Here is a 17,727-nt window from a genome sequence, read left to right as displayed (position 1 = left end):
CCCTGTCCATTACCTTAAATCTCTCCTTATATATTTGTCTATCATCTCTTTATTTATAAACAGAGACACATACATGACCACACACCATGCTGAAGATTAAGGTTCCTGTGGCAAAGAATGTCGACTAAGGAATATTTATTTTCAATCTGAGCTAGTAGCAAAACCCCTAAATTATTATTTCATATATGTGCTCAGGTTTAAAGCTATACTTTCTAGCCTATTTTGAAGGTATTCTTCTCTAAGATGACATAGTTTTCCAGGGAAGTTACTTTCAAAGAGTCAACTCAGGAACCAGCAGGTGGTGTGGTGGTTAAGGGTGCTACACTCCCACATGGCCGACCACAGTTCAAGTCCCAGAACTGGTGGCTTACTTTCTCACTTTCTCTCTATCTCTCCTGCTCTGTTCCTCTCTGGTCAAATTAAAAACAAGTAAATAAATAAATAAAGTTAAATAAAATAATTCTTTTAATAAAAAGAGTCAACTCAGTAGGCAAGTGTATCTTTTGCCTGTTCTTCCCTCCTTCCTGCTGCTTGGGATATGGACATGATGGTAAGATTACAACAGCCATTTTCTGATCATGAGGTGACCCTGAGGATAAAAGCTACGAGACAGTGCTGAGAAAGGAAAAATCATAAAGCAGTAAAGATCTCTGATGATAATGGTGCCGTCAATGGCTCCTGAACTGACTGAATCGGAACTGATTTTCCATAAGCGAAAAAATGTGTATCTTTTTGAGCCTCTATTATTTTGCATTTCTATTACATATAGTCGCTGGAGCATATGCTCCATGAAGGCAGAAATCTTTGCCTTTTTTGTTCATTCGTATATCCCAAAGACCTGGTTTAGGCGTTCAGGAAATATTGTTATTTAGTTAGTACCGCTAAAACAATGCCTAAATTGTCATTGTAATTTTTGGTAATACTACACAAAGTAACCTGGAAATATTCTAGGTTCTTTTGGAATACTAAATAGGAGTTAATAATATATCGAAGTAAGCAAATATGAAGCAGCTGGACCCTTGGCAAACAAGTGGTGTGGGAAGTATCCAACCTAAGCTAAAAATAGTATGGTCTCTCTGGGAAGGACAGGGCCTGGTTCCAGCTGGGGTAAGCTATTTACAATGATCCTGATCACTAAAAAAAAAAAGAAGAAAGAAAGAAAGAAAGGAATTCTAAGGGACTTTGAGAATTTAGCTGCCCCTTATCTGGTAATATGTGAGCACAGTATTGTAAAATATTTCATTCTACATGTCAGATATTCTAAAATATAAACAACTAAATATATAAATAAATAAACCACACTCCTACACTAGATTTTGGGAACTTTGAAGTAGGTCTAATTGATTTATGTCTCAAACACCTTGACGATTGCCTGATATATAGTAAACACTCTATAAATGTTTTACCACTTGAGTTGAACTTCAAAATTAAGAAAAAAAGAAAATGAAATATTCCTTATCTTCTCCTTTGCCTCTTTTTCCCTTGCTTATACCGCTCCCTCCACCTGTGCTTTACAAGTGGCATCTAGGTTTACTAGGGGAATCCACGTCAGTAAGGAGCTGTCTAAAATTCTATGGTTAGAAAGTTATTCCCTGGGAGTTTAAAATTGATTACTTGAAGACTTCTCTTTTTAAAAGTTTATTTATTTTATTCATGATAGTGTGTACACACACAGAGGGAGACAGAGAGAGGGAAGGAGAAAGAGAGAGAAAGAGGCACCCTTCTTCAGGGTCTCTTCATGCTGTCATCCCTTTTCCTAGCCCTCCAGCTCTAAGATTTTAGGCATGCATGCCCCCAGCAATGTTTTCAGGCTGACTTGGGGGCCCGAACCTGTGGTTGGCCATATGATTTTCAGCACTGCAGTTCAGTTTGCTACTGACTGCGCCAAGATTCCTCTTTTAAAACAAGTAGTTCCCAGGGCAAAGAATACTGACTTTCAATCTTGATTTGCCCTTAACTTCTCAATTCCACACTTTCCCTGGACTTTTGTTTCTTCCTATGTAAAATAGACAGTTTTGACTAGTTCAGTTATTTCTAGCCTGGAGGCCTTGAAGATTATAACACTGGTAAATGAGCTACTCTACATATTTCAAAAAGTCAAACAAAAATCACACATTTCTAGTGCTCTAGCACAGGTCCGCCTAAAATTTAAACTTTCTTTGTTTTTAGGCTGAAATGATATGAATGCAGGATGGTTACACTGGTTCTCTAGTGTCGACACTGCTATTTGATTGGCTGCCTTTGAAATCATGATGCCTCTGAGGCTTATGGAAGAAAATATCTTAAGGATTCTAGATATTGGGTTAATCTCAAGGGTTCTGCATAGCCAAGAGGACTAAGGTGTAGAGTTGCTCCCTGTCCATGTTTTTATGACTCTCTCCAGAAGTCTTGAAGAGCAGGGCGGTGCCAGGGTATTTAAGACCTAGCAGAGAGGCCATTTTTCCTCCTTCTTCTGTAAACCAGAGTACTCTCTCCTTAGGTTCCAGACTCTGGGCAGCACTTGGCTGTCTTTGCTATTACCACATACTTGTCTACCACCTGTCCTTATCATCATTTTGGGGCACTTGTTCTTTCTCAGCTGACATAGAAATCTTTTTTTTTTCTTTTTATAAATGTTCGAGCACCTGAGTTGTATAACTTCTAAACTTGGCCAACTTTGTGGAAGGCATTTTAACTGAAATAATGAGGCGAGCATGGCTAGATGTCAGATTTCTGTAAGGATCTACAATTATATTTAAACGTTTAGACTAACCTATTAAAATAGCTTTTATAACTGCTATGGTGACCTCATAAAGGCTCTAATTGCAAATATTTACCAACCCACATCATTTAAAAAATTACTTTATCTTTCCCATGGAGATAGGGAGCAAAAAAAAAAGAAAATGAGATATGTGGTTCTTCTACCCAGTGAATCATTCTTCTAGGTAAATCAACAAGTCACTATTTAAGGCTGCATATGGTAGTTATGAGAAAGAATTTTAGGAAAGGATGAATAATTTTCCTTTTTCCTTTAGTCCTGCACAATCTTGTGTTGGGCATATGGTAAACTTTTACATAATGTTTGCTAGTAGATAATATAATCATCTTCCAAAAACTAAGCATTATCTTATATGCATTATCATCATATTTAAATATGATGGGTTGGGACCAGCGGTTGGTATAATGGCTATGTCACTGGACTCCCATGTAGTAGACTGCGATTCAAGTCCCAGACCTGGTGGCTTAAACTCACGCTGGGCGTGAGTGTGTGTGTACCCAAGATCCCAAGAGGAGAATGGAGGAGAAGGGATTGTGGCGTGGCCATCCCCCCTGGGGGCGATTTCTTGCTTTCTGTCTCACTCTGTCTTTCTGGCTAGCGCACCCACCCTATATCAAAAAACTCTCTCTCAAAAAAAAAAAAAAAAAAAGAATTCTAGCATTTGTGATAATGTAAAATGGCAAGGTTGATGTGGAAAACAGTATAGCAATTCCTAAAAAAATTAAACAGCATTACAATATAGTCTTATCGTTTTGTAATTTGTCTTTTGGGCGCATATCCAAGAAACTTGAAAGCAACAATTCAAACAGACATTCTACACTTCTGATCATAACATAAAATTCAAAGTAGCCAAACCTTAGAGACAACGCAAGTGTTTTTTAATAGGTTAGTCTAAACGTTTTTGTCCCCCTGAAATTGATGTGTTGAAATTTAACCACTGGTGGGACCAGCAGTTAGCGTAATGGCTATGTCACTGGACTCCCACATAGTCAACCGTAGTTCGTGTCCCGGACCCGGTGGCTTAAAACTCATGCTGGGCGCGTGTGCGTGTGTGCCCAAGATCCTGAGAGGAGAATGGAGGAGAAGGGATTGCAGCATGGCCATCCCCCCTGGGGAGTGATTTTTCGCTTTCTACCTCTCTGTCTCTCTCTGTCTGGCGAGCGCATGTGCCCTAAAGCAAAAACCTCTCCAAAAAAAACGAAAAGAAAAGAAATTTAACCACTGGTGTGATGGTATTAGGAGGTGGGGCCTTTGGAGGTTGAGGCTGAGTAGGTCATTAATAGGGTTGGTGCCCCCAAAAGAAACCAGAGGGAAATCTTTGCTCCTTCCACCATGTAAAGTTATGGCAAAATACATAGCCATGTCGACACAAAATTAACAATTCATTATATTGATAAAATCTGATTTTAAAAAAATTTCTTGGTTGACTTTGGAGGTTTTAATTCACAAAACATTAAGATAATAAATGTTTGTATTTATTCAAAAGTGTCTTTGAAATTTGATACTGGAGATTATAGTTCCCTTCAAATAATATAAAGGTGGTAGAAATATATACAGCTGGCCTTCCATATAACCAGGTTCTGCATCTGTGAATTCAACTATCTGCAGTTGAAAAATGTTGTCTTTTGCTGATATGTGCTAGGGAGTTAGGCCTATGATGGTTGTGCCTGTATTGAACGTGTATGGCCTTTTCACTCTTGTCATTATTCCCGAAACTATATAGTATTAAAACTGATTACATAGAATGTACATTGTATTGAATATTATAAGTAAGCTAGAAATCTTTAAAAAATTATTTTATTTATCTTTATGTGTTTAATTTGTCTAGAGAGGGGAGAGAGAGAGAGAGAAAGAGAGAGAGAGAGAGAAAGCAAGCCACCAGGTCTGGGATTCAAACCATGGTCGGTCATGTGGGAGTCCAGCACTATTAAGCAACACACCACCTGCCAGCCCCAAGCTAGAGATTATTTAAAGAACACAGAAGAACATGCAAAGGTTACATGCAAATCCTGTACCATTTTCTATAAGGGACTTGAACATTGAAGAATTTTGGTTATTTGTGAGGGTCCTGGAAAAAATTTCCCAGGATACCAAGGGATGACCGTATGACATATTTCCTCATACATCAAAAGAGGATTTAAGACAATCTCTGTTTTTCTATGCAGAAATGCATCATGACTTTTCTGATAACCCAATAATATATAACATGATATAAAATTAATACAGAGATGTTTGTCTTTTTAAAATTAGAAAACTTTGTAACCTATAAAAGGGAGCAAAGTATATTTAAAACTTTGTTATCTGGCAAGGATTTAGTAGTTAAAATATTATTGAATGGGGCCAACAGATGGTATAGCAATTACATCCCTCAATTTCCACATGGCCAACCATGGTTCTAGTCCCAGACCTGGTGACTTGAAATTCATGCCAGGCGCATGTGTGTGCATGCCCAAAATCCCAGGAGGAGAATGGAGGGGAGAGGGATGCAGTGTAGCCATACCCCCTGGTGAGTGATTTCTCACTTTCCATCTCACTGTCTCTGTCTCTCTAGTGAATGCACACACCCTAAGGCAAAAACTTCTTAAAGCAATTTCTGGGACCCCTCCCTTTTTCTTGGGAGCTCTGTTTTTCCCTTCCCTTTCCTTCAGTAAACTCTCTGTTTTGCTATACCTAAACATATATAGATATAGATATATAGATAGATATAGATATATAGATACACACACACATTCATATAATTGAATACATACATAAATACTTTAGTAAATTACTAGAATATGGATAATGGGACACAAGATCAATTGTTTACCTGGAACGATAATTAATTAATTAAACGAGAACAATGGCTACAGTTGATTAAAATATTAGGTTGTTGGGAAAGTTGTGACATATTTTTCTACATTTTTCTATGCAAAAATGCATCATGACTTTCCTAAAGACCCAATATATCAAATCTATGAAAGGCCCTAGGTCCATAATAACATGCCAAAAGAGAAAAGTATTCTCAAGGAAAGTGAATAAAAGAATGTGGCATTATTATGATTATTTTTCGTGCCAGAGGGTCCATATACTTTCTTGGGAGAGAGAGATGGAAAGAGAAAAAGAAAGCACCCTCCAATAGGGCCTGGTCACAGAGCAATCTCTTCTCCATTTTTCCATTCTGTCAAGATTTGAGGCATACCATTGATATCTTCCAGAAGAAGTAAGGATGGTCTTTTGACACAATGTTTTTATTCCAAATATGGTAAAATTGTGCCTCAACTCCTCATGAAGTTGAGACTTTTAGACTTTCTGCAGCTATCAGATGAGCTGGTTGTTCATCTTCACACCAGAGCAAGCAGGCTCTGTTAATGTGATCTTACCCCTCATTACAGTAAGAACAGTGGGCAACAGGGCAGGAAGAGAGCACTGGTCTTGATACTAGTTCCTTGTGTCACTTAGGTAACCTGTTTCCCCTGGACTCTTCATCTGTAAACATGGGAGGCTTGAGATATGCATATACATAAACAGCCAGCACAGGGACCAGGAGATGGCATAATGATTACATCACTAGACACCCACATGGCTGACTGTGGTTAGAGTCCTGAACCCAGAGGTTTGAAACTAATGCTAGGCATGTGTGCGTGCATGCCCCAAATCCCAAGAGGAGAATGGAGGAGAAGGGATTGCAGTATGACCACCCCCCAGCCCCCCAGCAGGGTAAGTGGTGCTTTCTCACTTTCTGTCTGTCTGTCTTTCTCTGTCTGTCTGATAAGCACATGCACCCTAATAGCAAAAAATCTCTCTAAACAAACACACATAACACAAAAACAGCTAGCATAGATAAGGGGAACTTACTAGTTTTCAACTGGAAATGGCTGAAAGATATGTTTTTTCAGACCTCAACTGTTTGGGGAGTACAATAAAGTCACAAGAAAGAAGACATTGTTATTATTAGTAGTAGTAGTAGTATTGGGAAATTGTGAATAGAATGTCAGAATGATTGAACAATTTGGCCCTGCTATGGCCCTGCTATTTGAATGTTAGTGTTCATAATTCATGTGCTGAAACATAAAGCCCAATACAAAAGTAGCAAGAGGCAGGACCTTTAGGAGGTGACTACAACATGACAGCTCTGCCCTCGCTCGTGGAATTAGTGCCCTTAAAAAGAGGCTTAAAGGAACCTGCACACTCCTCCCACCACAGGTGGATGTAGCAGAAGGCATTATCTTGGAAGCAGAGATCAAGCCCTGACCAGACACAGGATCTGTTGGTCTGATCCTGGACTTCCCAGACTCCAGAGCTATGAGCAATACATCTCTATTGCTCTTAAATTACCCAGTTTAAGGTATTTTGTTATAGCAGCCTGAATAGACTAAGATAGACACTTTATGGAAAGAGGATAACATAATATAAATAAGAGTAACCTCTTTCTTCAAGATTCCAACAGGGACAAATCTACACCCACTCTCCATATCTTTCACTTCCCTTTCTTTCTGGGACACTTCCTTCTCGTATTAATCTATGCTTCAGAAATCATTGTGGGACCAGCAGATGGCAGAATGGTTATATCGCTGGACTCCCATGTAGTCGACCATGGTCCGAGTCCTGGGCCTTTTTGCTGAAAATTCATACTGGGTGTGTGTGAGGAGAAGGGAGAAGGGATTGCAGTGTGGCCATCCCCCCTGTGGGGGTAATTTCTCGCTTTCTATCTCTCTGTCTTTTCAGTGAGTAAGTGCACCCTATAGCAAAAATCTCTCTTTAAAAAAAAAAAAAGACTTTTGCTGATGAAGAAAAATATCTTTCACCATCCCCTGGGACACACAAAACTCATTGACCTGGGCTTATAACAACCTTTTGTTTTTATAACTTTTTCTCCTTAGGCTCTGGTTCAATTCTGAGGATGGGGTGAGTGTGAGGGCAATGAATGATGGGGTGGTTTGGGCAGGGAGAAAGTAAGCACGGCAGCATGTGGGGTTTGAGCAGAGTTGAAATGAAGTCTAACATACATATGTCTAAATCATCAAAAGTTATTAAGCAGGCCAATATACTACTAACAATTTACCTTTGTCCTGGAAAGTGAGAAGTGTTTTTTCTTTTTTTAAAAGCGTATTTGTTTATTTATTGAGAGAGAGCGACCCCTGTCGAGACTTTGCCATGCTGTCATCTTCCCCTCAGCCTCTCAGCCAGCCAGACTCTCACGCTTGTATGAGCACGCCTGGTGTGGCTAGGTCAACCAGGACTCTAGAATTTAGAATTCTAGAACTTCTTGGAGTCTCATACCCAATGTGGTGGCATAGAGAGAATACCCTTTCTTGCACCTACAGCTTTGCAGAATTTTGCAGACATTTTCGGAGACATCCCAGTCCCAGCAACCAAACTCCACAAAATGACTCAGGAAATGAGTTTAAGAATCCTTGGGCCTAGGGTATACCAAATTAGAAGAGGGTGATCTTTGTGTGGACACATACCTTTGATCCTGTGAGGAAGGGACACGGCTAGGGGAGGACCAGAGCTGGAACACTCTAAAGCCCAAGGCTCAAGGTAGGTAGGAGCCCCTCTTGTCCAAACAGTACTGCAGGGTAAACTGAGTCACTTCTCTCTATTGGACTTCCATCTTCTGGCCACTCTCATAATGATTTAGTGTCCCTATTTCTTTTCATTGGGGTTATTGATCTTCGAAAGGTTTCTCCGTCAGTCACAAGGTGAACCCTATAGTGGAACTTTCTGAGTCCTCCAGATATGTCCAGACATGGCTGAATTTTCAAACTGAAAACCACTTAGACCCTGAGTAAGAACGCTCATACATCAAGGTAAATAATAATACCACCCAGCTATTTGTGGTTATGCTTTAAGATTCATTCCAAGGAGAAAGGTTTTAGGTATAACTATTTAGAATAAAGTGGTCTACATGAGACTATACGTAGGCTATCTGTGCATATAATAAGAAAAATAAAAAATGTTACCTTACATTCTTGTCTACTCCCAAAATTTTTTTTAAACTTTTTTTTATTATAGTATATTTCAAACATGTGCAAGAGTAGTAACAATATTAAGAACCTTCATGTACTCAAGACCAGCATTTGGCATAATGGCTATGTCACTGGACTCCCATGTAGTCATCTGTGGTTCGAGTCCCAGATCCAGTGGCTTAAACTCATGCTGGGGGCATGTGCATGTGTGTCCAAGATCCCAAGAGGAGAATGGAGGAGAAGGGATTGTGGCATGGCTATCTCCCCCCCGGGTATGTGTGTGTGTGTGTGATTTCTCGCTTTCTGTCTCTCTGTCTCTCTTTCTGGTGAGCACACACACCCTATAGCAAGAATCTCTCTTTCAAAAAAAAAAAAAGTACTTTCACATGCCCATTATAAAAAATTTTTACTCAGAGTCAATCTTGTTTCATATATATCCTCACGTATATGTATTCCTCCAATTTTTTTTGTTTGTTTTTGTTTGTTTTAGGTTTTGGCCATAGAGTACATGTGCTCACCAGAGAGAGACAGAGAAAGACAGATAAAGGGAAATTGAGAAGTCATCTCCCCAGGAGGGATAGCCATGTCGCAATCTCTTCTTCACTCTTCTCTCAGGATTTTGGGCATGTATGCAATATTCCCAGCATGATTTTTTTCTTTTTTAAACAGATTTTTGCTATAGGGCATGTACAGTCACCAGAGAGAGACAGAGTCAGAAAGCAAGAAATCACCTCCATGGGCGATAGCCCACCACAATCCCTTCCCCTCCAGTTTCCTTTCATGGTTTTGGGTACATAAGCACATGTGCCCAGCATGATTTTCAAGCCTCCAGGTTCAGGACTCAAACTACAGTCAATCACATAGGAGTCTAGTAAGTAATCATTATGCCATCTGCTGGTCCCTCAGCATGATTTTCAAGCTGCTGTGTGTGGGACTCAAACCATGGTTCACCAGGTGGGAATCCAGCATCTTAGCCACCATGTTACCTATTATGTTTAAACAAATTATCTGTCTATATCTATCTATCTATCTATCTATCTATCTATCTATCTATCTATCTATCTATCTATCTATCTATCTATCTATCTATCTATCTATCTATCTATCTATCTATCTATCTATCTATCTACCTACCTACCTACCTATCATCTATCTATCTATATCTATCATCTATATCTATCTATCTCTATCATGATTTTCAGGATGCCAGGTCCAGGACTCAAACTGCAGTCAGCCATGTGGGAATCCAGTGCCTTAACGACCATGCCACTTGCTGGCCTCAAATACTGTGTTTTTTAAAAAGCTATCCTAGAAATTTTATTTTATTCATAAATGTTTTAGTATGGAATCTTTTAAATATGAAGACTCTCTCTTTTTAACAAAACACTGTTATTATAACAGTCTTTTAATATCAGGGTTTTTTTCCACCTCCCCTCTCTCTGTATCTCTCTCATAGTAATTTACCTATGAAAGAGACTGGGTCATTTGTTTTGTAGAATGTTCCACAGTCTAGATCCTATTTGTCAAATCTCCAGAATATTTCATCCGGTTTTATGTTCTCAATATTTGCTGGAATGAGTTGTTGAATCTAGGCCGTGGATTCTAGGACTCCAGTGAGATTCACGGGCACTATTTTGGGTATGACTACCCTGCAGTTGACGGTTCGTTCTTTCATCAGGAGGCACACGATATCTGGTTATCCCACTTGTAGTGATGTCAATGACTACTGATGACTGATATTTGGATCAAAATTCATTCAGCTGCAAAATGGTGATATTCTAGGTACATCAGACTTTTACATGTATTAGCTGGAATATTTCTATTAAAAAAAGGTTTTCTCATTATAATTTGTTTCTCCAGTGCTATTTTCGTTCTTTCTACCCTTCAATTCAATATAAGAGCTGGCGTCTTAACTGAATACTTCAACACAGCATGTTGGAGTTTCAAAGGATTTTCAATTTAACTGAATTCAACATTCTTTTATGGAAGAAGTAACAGATCCAGAGAGATTGAGTTGGTTTTTCTATTTTTTTTTTTTTGAGAGGTTTTTGCTATAGGGCATGTGTGCTTGCCAGAAAGACAGAGAGACAGAGACAAAGTGAGAAATCACTCCCCAGGGGGATGGCCACTCCACAATCCCTTCTCCTCCATTCTCCTCTCGGGATCTTGGGCATACACACACATGCACCCAGCATTAGTTTAAGCCACCAGGTCTCGAACTTGAACCACGGTCGACAACATGGGAGTCCAGCGACATAGCCATTATGCCAACTGCTGGTCCCTGGTTTTCTAATTTCTAAAACTCATTGGTAGTTATCAGAGACTTAACAGGAAACAGGATAATTTAAGGTGAGTTATTTACAAAAGGACCAATTACAAAAGTGTGGAAGGGATATAGGGGAAGTTTCAAGAGATTGTTGCAGGTACTTATGGCTAGCAGCTTGAGTCCTATCATCGTCTTTAGGTTCCAAAGAACAAGGGAAAGAATGTAATAGAGTTCTGTAGGCCTAACCACCCTGGGAGGAGCAATGACCTGCTGTTGAAAAACAGCTAGTTTGAGGTGACCCACAGAGTGAGCAAGAGAGAAAGAGATACTCTATTCTCAGTCTGCTTCCTCCCTCACACCCTTGCCCAGATTCTCCATTTGACCAAATTCACTTTGTAAACAGAAAGCATGGGAGCCCATCGATTTAATGTATACAGACTAGCCTTCTGAGACAGACTTTTGGGGATATGATGGAGAGTAGATCTAGAGAGGAAAATTCAGGAACAGCTGGCAAAATCAGGACTCAAATTCATGTTCTTGCTCCTATTCCACCATTCTATCATGCATTCAAATGTTTACTTACATTCACAGATCTTATTATTTGTAGAGATAATTCATGACCATGGATGATGTTATCTTAATCTGGTGTAAATTTTATTTGTCAAATGACTGGAATGACCTTAATCCAGTTTCAAGGTTTGACACTTTTTTCTGGGTTGCTCAGATATCTAGGGGCAAGACTGCTGTCCACACAAGGGCCATTTTACCTAGAGTCCCCTGCTACTCCTAGGGTATATCATTCATACATCTGCATTCAAGACATTGTCGAAAATTTAGTTCAACCTTTCAACTGCCTAATTTATATCTGCCAAAGCTCCCGGGACCAAAACAAATCTGACTGTAGGCCTACCATCTAGATTCCTGTCCTTTCTTCTAGAATCTTGTCAAATAGTTCTTATGCATTATTTGATGACTCCGTGCACATATTTTACATTTTGTCCTACATTGTAGTGTTCTTTAGTGAGGAGGTTCATCAGAATGATCTAATCTTTCAAAATATCTAATCTCTTACAATTTCTCAGAAATAGAAGTGGAGGGACCAGCAGTTAGCGTAATGGCTATGTCTCTGGACTCCCATGTAGTTGACCGTGGTTCACGTCCTGGATCCGGTGACTTAAAACTCATGCCAGGCACGTGTGCGTGTGTGCCCAAGATCCCAAGAGTGGAGGAGAAGGGATTGCGGTGTGGCCATCCCCCCTGGAGGGGGGTGATTTCTCGCTTTCTGTCTCTCTGTCTCTCCCTGTCTGGCGAGCGCACGCGCCCTATAGCAAAAAAAAAAAAAAAAAAAAAAAAGAAAGAAAGAAAGAAAGAAAGAAAGAAATAGAAGTGGAAATCGTTTCCTCTTATTTCTTCCCCTCTTGATAAGGAAAAAAGTTTTTGCCTTACCTAGTCGTTCTTGAAGGTCTATGTGCAAATGGAAATGAGATGAACTGCGAGTCTATTCTTTTTCTTTTTAAAAGTTTACCCACCTAATTCTTCCATGAGAGAGATAAAAAGACTGAGAGACAGGCACCCCCAATATATCTTCAAATCATGATTCACCCAAGTCTCAGATAGCCTAGAGCACCGGTACATGGTTGACAGGTATGCTTAGTGAAATCTTGGGACGTGAGCCTAGGAACTTTCCCATGTGGGTCTGCTTGTGTTATCTCTGTGTCACCATAAGGCCTGATAATTCCAACCATACAATTTCAGTTCTACTTCCATGCCTTTCTTAAGTATAAAGATATAGAGTCTTTATGATTTTTATTTTCTTTGAGAGATTTTTGCTATAGGGTGTGTGCACTTGCTGGAGAGACAGAGAAAGAGAGACAGAAAGTGAGAAATCATCCCCCAGGTGGGATGACCATGCTGCAATCCCTTCTCTTTCAATCTCCTCTTGGGATTTTGAGCACTTATGCACACAGGAGTCCTGGATCCAGCATGAGGTTTAAGCTGCTCGGTCTGGGACTCAAACCACATCTATAACATGGAAGTCCAGCAACATAACAATCATGCCATCTGTTGGTCCCGAGTCTTTATGATTTTACAATATTATCACTTACTGACTCTGATTTAATCCTTGTCAAAAGCTTCTAGAGATCTGCTATTTGTGATAAGGTCTAAGTAATATGCTACTTCTCTTTTACTTTTTTTTTTTGGCTCAGTACTGTGTCATTGTGAGTTTACAATGAGAAATAAAATTCTCTATGTTCCTCATACCTATTGAGGTAATATGATCAGGAATATTGTATACAATTTATGTTATTTTACATTTATTGTAAAATTCCTTCACTGAACAAACATTTATTAAACCTAGGGTCAGCAGGTGGCATGGTGGTTCAAATGTTAAACTTCCACATGGCTAATTATAGTTTGAATCCTGGACCCAGTGGCTTGAAAATCATGCTGGGCATGCGTGTGAACCCCAAATCCCAGGAAGAGAATGGAGGAGAAAGGAGTGCTGTGTGGCCATTCTCCCTACACATGCGTGGGCATTTCTCAGTTTCCCTCACACTGTCTCTCTCTGGCGAGCACACATGCGCTTATAAAAAAACCTTGCAAGCAACAAGCAAAAAATTTATTAAACCTAAATTTGAAGGATGTATATAATTTTTTATAAATGTAAATTCAGTTACATTGTATTGCCCAATATCCTCTATGTCAGATTTTATGTAATGCATTCTTTATAGACAGAATTCAGTGTTAAGAAATGATTTCAATTATTCAAATATATATTATCTTGTGTGTGTGTGTGTGTGTGTGTGTGTGTGTTTATTTTAGCAGGCAAAACACACAGAAATACATTTGGCAATTGAATCATTAATTTATCCCAGGTCTTGAAAACCTTTTTACTGACTTATTTTTTTGATTATTGATAATATAAAATTATGTTTCTCTTGTTTTCTACATAGCCTTAAATTCTTTTTGGAATTAATAATATATTGTAGACTCACTTGGTAAATGTGTCACTCAAAACAAAAGCTAGTTAGAAAACCTTGCCCATTGTAGGCAAGTCACAATTTTGCTTAGTCAGCGACTAATGTGTAAGGCAGAAGTAGGCAGCGATTTTGCTCTTGTCTACCATTATCACATAAAATGTCCTTTTGGATTACAAAAAGGTGTTCCTTGTGTACATAACAATTGCAATAATGCATATTCTCTGGGGACTGGCAGGTGGCATGGTGGTTAAGGGCACTGGACTCCCACATGGCTGACTGCAGTTCAAGTCCCAGACCTGGCGGTTTGCTTTCTCACTTTCCCTTTCTCTCTCTCTCTCTCTCTGTCCCTCTCTGGTCAAATTAAAATAAATAAATAAAGTCAAATGAAGTCATTATTTTTAAAAATCTATAAAAAGTAATAATGCATATCCTCTGGGTGACTGTTAGAAAAGTGCTCTTACTCCTCTAGACTGACCACTGAGACAGGCCTGGCAAGCAGAGGAATGGACAAGTTTTATGGCCATGCCCATCCCCTCTGCCTGGTGTCCTCCATAGTTGTAGGCCCCAAATTTGAATTAGAAGTTGAATCATCTGAAATTGTGCATATTTAATTGTTTATCAAGAAAAAGAATGAAAATTTTATAAAGTTCAACCTAAACATATGCTGTGTAAGATGACTTAGTTAAGTTTGCTCTCCTCAGAGGCTGAAGCAACACAAAGGATACGGGAGTGACTTGAGAGTGCGGTGTCACCATGAGCCTCCTCAACAAGCCCAAGAGTGAGATGACTTGAGAGGAGCTCAGAAGCTGGAGGAGGAGGAATTTGTGTCCACTTTGTGCTCATACAGTCAGTCAAGAACAATACCCAAGTACCCATCAACTGCCGCAACAACTGCCGCAACAACAAGAACCCCCTGAGCTGTGTGAAGGCCTTCGATCGGCACTGCAACATGGTGAGAACATGGAGAAGTGGACTGAGGTTCCCAGGAAGTCCAAGCCAGCCAACAAGGACCACTACATATCCAGGACGTTTCTGTGTGGGGACTCGGTCATCGGGGTCCTGTGGAACCCACTAACTGCTGGCAAATAGAGCCTATTCCCCACTGTCATAACTCACTTCCCTGTCCTACCAAGACCTGTCCTTTGTGATAGAAATAATAAAATCCTGCGTTTTTCTTTTTTAAAAAAAGACAACTTAGTTAAAATGTATGCATTTTAGGTAATAGGAGATCTCAGGACCAACTACAATAGAAGTAGCATTTCAGCATTGCATTGAGACTTCGGTGCCTAAGATCTGTAATATCTTTAAAGTTACTAAATTTATTCAAAAGAAAAGCCAGCAAAGTAAAACAACAACAACAAAAATTCCTTATGAAAAAAATGGCCTTGATAAGATCTAGAAGGAATGCAAAGGTGAGATGACCTAGAAAGTTACGGTTTTTAGAAAACAGACTTAGAGTCAGGAGGTGGTGTAGTGGTTAAGGTGCTGGACTCCCACATGGCTGACTGTAGTTCAAGTCCTATACCCAGTGGCTTGAAACACGCTGGGTGTGTGTGCCTGTGTGCCCAACATCCTAAGAGGAGGATGGAGAAGTAGGGACTGCGGTGTGACATCTTTTTTTTTTTTTTTTTTTAATAAAAAGAGGGACCAGCAGATGGTGTAATGTTTACGTCACTGGACTCCCACGTAATTGACCATGGTTTGAGTCCTAGACCAAGTGGCTTAAAACCCAAGATCCAGAGAGGATAATGGAGGAGAAGGGGTTGTGTGGCTATCCCCTCTGAGGGGGTGATTTCTCTTTCTCTGTCTCTCTGGTGAGCACACGTACCCTATAGCAAAAAATCTTTTTTTCTTTTTTTAAATACAGCTTTATATATTGGGTTGTCCAGAAAGTCATAATACATTTTTGCACAGAAAGACACATCATAACTTTCTTGATAACTTAATAGACACCTTTAGACTTGTATTTGCATAGTAAAATGCTATTTAAGAATTTAGACATTTTAGTTTACCAGGCTTTAGTCCCATGAGTTTCATGTTTACTGTTCTTCTCCTGGTAGGGTGGAGGATTATCTACTCATTCTCACAGGGGTTTGGAGATTTGACAAGTGATTGAAAATATTTAAAGCTATATATCTGTTAGTAGTTTTGTTTCAGTGTGATCACTAATTCATTAAATATCTGCTTTGCTATTGCTATTGCTTCCAAAAGCTGGTGTCAATCACATTGGTTTCAGCTGGCATGAAGACTTATAAAGATACTTACAATAAACTTACTTCTGTTATCTTACATGCCTTTAGCAAGTGGTATTCTATTTTACTGAGGATAGTATCCCTGTTACCGTTTTTCTCATAACTTTTTCCCATTTAATGCTTTACTACTCAACTGATTTAATCCTTCCTCCCCAACCCACTTCATTTTCTTTCACCTTTTTCAGGGGACTCATTAATCTCAATTCTCGGCCAAGGAGTCCAAAACCTACTACTGGCTTTTCTAGCCCAGCATTCCGGAGACATTCCTGGGAATTTATACCCCTGTTCTTTTGTTTTCGTTTTTCCTTGTTTGCGTTTGCCATAAGCCTCCAGCATCCGCTGGAGAGAGAGCAAGAGAGACAGAAAGTGACAAATCACCCCTCAAAGGGAATGGCCGAGCTGTAATCCCTTGTCCCTCTTCCTCTCAGGATTTTGGGCAGGCAGGCTCAAGCAATGAGTCCAGGACTCAAAGGGGAAGCCCACCATGTGGGATCCAGCCGCCCCCCACCTATATACCACCTGCTGGCCCTACGTGTCCATCTTTTCCTCCTCAAATAAGTAGGTACTTTTTGACGGCTCTTGGATAATCTGGGTACTTTTCCTGTGGTGTAATTTAAAAAACAGAGTAAGTCATTACTTTTCCTCTTTCATTTTATGGATGATAATCTGCCCAGTCTGATATGCACTCTATTTTTTTATCTTAAGTATGTACATGGCACATGGGGGAAATTTTAAGACCCCGAATGATTATGTGAAATCCTTCAGCAGCTGGAGATAATTACTCCCTTATAATAGCCCAAGCTATTTGGAAATTTCTCATTGAAAAGTACCAAGGGCCAACCTGATAAACTTAGCCTGCCACTTCCAGAGCGTCATTGTCCCTAGCAAACCACCCTCTAGTTTAGGCCTGTGCTCCAGGGTGCTAGTTGAAATCCTGCTGCTTTGCGCAACGTGAGTCTCAAGGGGTTGCCCCTCTTCCAGCGCCACACGGGGTTATATTTCACAGGAAAAGCGAGCCTGGGAAGAGCCGGAGGGGGGCGCTGTAGCCGCTGGAAACGCTGCAAATGCCTCGGGTACTGACTCGGAGCACCGAGTGGTCTCTCGAGGGACTTTCTGCGCCTTCCTGTAGTCCCGTGGGCTCCGGGCACTCCAGGTCCTCATATATGGCGGCGTGGCGAGTGAGAGCGGGAATCCTTGGCCACGCACGGGGCTCGGGGAAGCGCTGAGATCCGGGAGCCGAGGCGCGGACGGTGCGGTCCGGGCTTGAGCTTCCCAGCAGCGCCCTCCTCAGGGGCGGGCTCTGACTCTTGGTTCCGCGACGAGTGGGCGGCCAGAGCTGGTGGTCAGGAGGGCGAGCGGCTGCAAAGAGCGGCGAGACTTCAGCCGAGAGGCTCGCACGGGGACTAAGCGGCTGCAGCGACCGAAAGAGAAACGAGGCCAGACGAGAAGCCGGGAGAGCAGATGAAGGGAAACTGCCGCCGGGGAGGAAGGCGGGTCCTTTCGGCTGGGGGTGCGGCGG

The 17,727-nt window shown here is 40.5% G+C and overlaps 1 pseudogene; it reads left to right on the top strand.

The window, feature by feature from the left end:
• Positions 1 to 8,473: 8,473 nt before the first annotated feature.
• On the top strand, positions 8,474 to 15,119 carry LOC102473636 (small nuclear ribonucleoprotein Sm D2 pseudogene; annotated as a pseudogene).
• Positions 15,120 to 17,727: the final 2,608 nt, after the last annotated feature.

This window comes from Tupaia chinensis, unplaced genomic scaffold, assembly GCF_000334495.1.
Source record: "Tupaia chinensis unplaced genomic scaffold, TupChi_1.0 Scaffold000117_2, whole genome shotgun sequence".
Classification (NCBI taxonomy): Eukaryota; Metazoa; Chordata; class Mammalia; order Scandentia; family Tupaiidae; genus Tupaia; species Tupaia belangeri.
Note: the sequence above shows the minus strand (reverse complement) of the source record. Positions and strands in the feature narration are given on the sequence as shown.